Raw genomic sequence first — 4,704 nt, 5'->3', positions numbered from 1 at the left:
TCCATAAGCTTCTGATATTCAATACTATTCTTCTGAGTTTCTTTGATTCTTTCCTCCGACGAAATATTAACTATCATCTGATTAAGACCAATTGACTTTTGATCTCTATGAACTCTGACTTCTAATTATAAGTTTTCCATTCCTCTAATCAACCTTTCTTCCTTTGTCAACATATAATTCAATTGGGTTCTGGTCTTTCTACTCAATGCATCTACTACTACATTAAATTTGCCCGAACAGTGTTGTATGTCAAGGTCATAATCTTTTATCAATTCTAGCCATCTTTTCTTCCTTAGATTTAATCCCCTCCATGTGAAAATATATTTCAAACTCTTATGATCTGTAAAGATCTCACATCTTACCCCATATAAGTAGTGTTTCTAAATTTTCAATGCAAATACCACTGCTTCCAACTACAGATCATGAGTTGGATAATTATTTCCATGAGGCTTAAGCTGTTTGGAAGCGTATGCAATCACCTTTTTATTTTGCATCAACACAACCTAATCCTTTCAAGGAAGAATCACTTAACAACTGAAATATTTTAATTGTAGAATGAATTGTCAACACTGGTGTAGTTGTTAAACATTGTTTCAATTCTTGAAAATTCTACTCACAGTCATCAGCCCATTCAAATTTATCTTTTTTGGTTAATTTAGATAAAGGAAAAATAATTTGGCAAAAGCCTTTAACAAATCTTCTGTAATAATCTGCTAATCCCAAGAAACTTCTAACCTTTATTACATTAGTTGGTCTTGGCCAATCAACTACTACTTTAATCTTTTTCGGATCCACTGAAATACCTTCTCTACTAAAAATGTGCCCCAAAAATGAAATTTTCCTCAGCTAGAATTTGCATTTATAATATTTAGCAAACATTTGATGTTGCCTTAATAATTCGAGAACAATTCTCAAATGATCTGCATGCTCTTCATCATTTTTGAAATATATCAAAATATCATTGAAAAAAATGATTACAAATTGATCTAAAGAAGACCTAAAAATTCTATTCATCTTGTCCATAAACACTGCTGGGGCATTCATTAACCCAAAAGGCATAACCAGAAATTCAAAGTGTCTATACCAGGTATAAAAAGCAGACTTCTTAATCTCATATTCTATTACTTCATCATGATTATAACCTAATCTCAAATCGATTCTAGAGAATACAGAAGCACCTTCTAATTGATCAAATAAATCATAAATTCTTGGAAGAGGGTACTTGTTTTTAATTGTCACCTTATTTAATTCTTTGTAATCAATATAGAGTCGCATTGAACAATCCTTCTTTTAACAAATAACATTAGTGCACACCAAGGATATGAACTGGGTTTGATAAAACCTTTTTCAATTAGTTTTTCCTACTAACTTTTCAATTCTTGCAATTCCTTGGTTTTCATTTTGTAAGGTGATTTCACAATGGGATTTGTTCCAGGTTGAAGATTTATTGAAAATTCTATTTTTCTTTCTAGAGGTAAATCCTTTCATTTCTCAGAGAATACATCTACAAATTCATTCACTACATGAATTAATTTATATCATCATTTTTCTCTTTAGTTGCTTCTAACCTTGCTAGAAAAAATAACTCACCCATCTTTAGACTTTTATGTACTTGACTTGAAGCAATCAATGAATAAATTACTCCTCTTTCACATTGAAAGTAAAATACATCATCCTCGTGCCAATCAAATATAACCCTTTTCTTCTAGCATTCAATGGTAGCTACGTATTTGACTAACCAATTCATTCCCAAGATTGTATCAAACTCCACTAAAGGAAGTACTATCAAGTCAGCTTGAAGCTTTCTACCAGCTATTAGAAAATTAACTAAACATGATATACTGGCATTTAAATAATTACGCGTATGTAATCTAACACTTAACCAAGGAGTAAAATTGACAGGTTTTATAAGTAACTTCTTATAGAGTATCTCAGATATAAAAGAATGAGAAGCACCAGAATAAAAAAGAATCCTTGCAGGTAGATCTAAAATACTTAAAATACTTGTCACCACCTCAGACAATTTCTTGGCCTCCTACAAAGTTAATGCAAATACTTGAGCTGGTACTGATCTAATTGCTTCACCTGAGGTTTCTCCTTTTATCTTTAAAGCTGATTGATGCACCTGTGGCTTGTAACCTTTGTACTGATATTTCCTCTCACTTCCTTTAGATTCTTTGCTTCCTTGAATATTCTTTAGATCAATTCTCTTAATATGACTTGATTCTCCTCACATATAATACTTTCATGTATTTATTACGCATCTTCCTGGATGATATTTTCCAAAAGTTATGCAAATTGGTATAACAGGAACCCTTGTAGAGTATTGTTATGGCTTTTGATAAAATTTGTCTTTTTGATTACACACTCCTATGGTCACATTTTTTATTTATATCATTATTATACCTTATCTATTTCACCACTTCTATGTCATTCTCCAACAATCTAGCACTTTCAGCCAGTTCAGAAAATTCCTTTTTGTAAAGAGGGATTAAAGGTTGTCTCAATGAATCCCTCAGGCCCTTCAAGAATCTATACAACATTTCCTCTGGAGTACTAATAAGCTGTGGAGCATACCTTGACAGGGCAGTAAATTATGTTTCATACTTCTTAACATTCTTTCCTTTTTGCTTAAAATTTACAAAACTTTTTTGTATTGCCTGCCTTGCTGATGGGGGAACATACCACTCTCTGAAGGCTTGCTAAAATTTCTCCCACATAATTTATTCCTCTGATTTACCTTTGAATTTCTCCAGTTGTTTTTCCCTCCACCATCTTTTTGCATCACCTTCTAACATAAAGATTGTTAAAGAGACACATTGATTTTCAGGGCATCTCATTCCATTTAATTTTTTTTTTCTATATTGATGATCCAATCTTTAGCACTTCTGGCATCAACTCCTCCTTTAAATAGTGGAGATTTTAATCTTTATAAAAGCTTTAAATTCTTATCCACTTCTGCACTAACAGGGTCACCTGCCTCAATAATTATACTACTACCAGGGGTGGTAGGAGTGGCTGGTGTAACTATAGTTGGAACACTAGATGTTGTAGCTCTCAGTAAAGACTGCATCTTTTCCATCATCTACATCATCATACTCATCATTTGTATTTGCATTAAGTTCCTTGACATTTAATTAATTTCATCTGGTACTACTCGTGTAGGATCTACACTAGGTGCACTGCCTCCCACTAGTGCAAAATTTTTAAGATCATCAGCAATCCTAATAGGTTGAGATGACAGGCCCTCATCTCTTTTAGTTATTCTTTCAGCAATTATAACTGCAATGCATTCTATAAGAGTTTTGTATTTATATAATCATGTGTTCCTAATTAGACGTCCTTTTCATATCCTTACATATAAGCCAAAATAAAGTTGCATATTATTTAACTGAAGATAGACTTATTTCTAACATAGGAATACTACATTGTCTTAGGCTTTATAATCATTCCATCAGATCTCATCTTATTCTTATAAACAATTTACTTATGCTTCCATAATTAACTCCTCAGAATCTTACATCTTTGCTCTGATACCACTTTTGTAGCACTCCATAGTACCCCTTAATAGTACATGGAGTATTACTGACATAAACATTTCATCATTTGATCATACAATACTTTTGAAAATTTGATAATCTTTATGAAACATCCAATAATTCAGTTCTTGTACTTCTCATCAAACAAAAGCATCTAATAACTTTAAATTTCAATATGAGATATTTACAGAGCCACTACAAAAATCCAAAGTAATATATCAGTAGGAAGTTTACATACCTCAAGTTTAAACTTTACAAATAAAGATAAATATTAACATCAATTTTGAAATAATTGGCAAATTAATCTGCTATGATCTTCTCCTTTATCTTTCCTATAACAACAGCTAGTAAGAAAAATAGTGGTGAGCTATGAGGCTCAATAAGCTTTCCAAATTAATTAATAATTAAAATACAATCATTAAAAATAATTAAATATTGAAATCATTATAAATTCACACATAACATTAATCTTTACTTATTTTGAATTCTAGAATGAATATCAATTTTTAGTTTATAAAAGATTTGGCTATACTTTCATAACATTATTCAATGGAGACCAGGTAAACCTAGCATTATCGCCATTGAATTACATAGAGGTCCATTTTGCCTCTTTAGGGGTCTATTTTGCCCCACCTATTATGCAGGTATCATATTCTTTGGGGTCTCTTTTGCTCCTCCTGTAATACAGGTATATTATCTGGGGTTCCTTTTGCCCCACCTGGAATAACAATTATACGTTATTTGTAGCCAAATTCTACATTTCAATTGATATTCATAAAGCTTTTTTGTGTTCATAAGTCATACTTAAGTTATTGCATTCTTCATAATCATTGTTGTGAACAACGGTGTATAATTAAAATGCATACTATATGCAAGGAAATTCACATCTTTCCACAACAATATCAAATAGAAAAACATTTAGATTAATATACTAAACCTTATTTTACCCTGACATAATGTCATTATGTATATAGTTGTTCATAACTGGAAACTTGAATTAAAAATCCTATATATACATTAAACAAATTTAACAACATTTTACTTTAATGCATTCAAAATTAACCTGCATGTCTATAAATGAAAGTTCTTAAATTTGAATATAAATGCATTACTTACATTCTTGAAGATTAGTCTTTTCAACTCCAACTTGCACTCTTCTTCGATT

The sequence above is a fragment of the Dendrobium catenatum genome, unplaced genomic scaffold (genome assembly GCF_001605985.2).
Source record: "Dendrobium catenatum unplaced genomic scaffold, ASM160598v2 fragScaff_scaffold_621, whole genome shotgun sequence".
Taxonomy (NCBI): Eukaryota; Viridiplantae; Streptophyta; class Magnoliopsida; order Asparagales; family Orchidaceae; genus Dendrobium; species Dendrobium catenatum.
Note: the sequence above shows the minus strand (reverse complement) of the source record.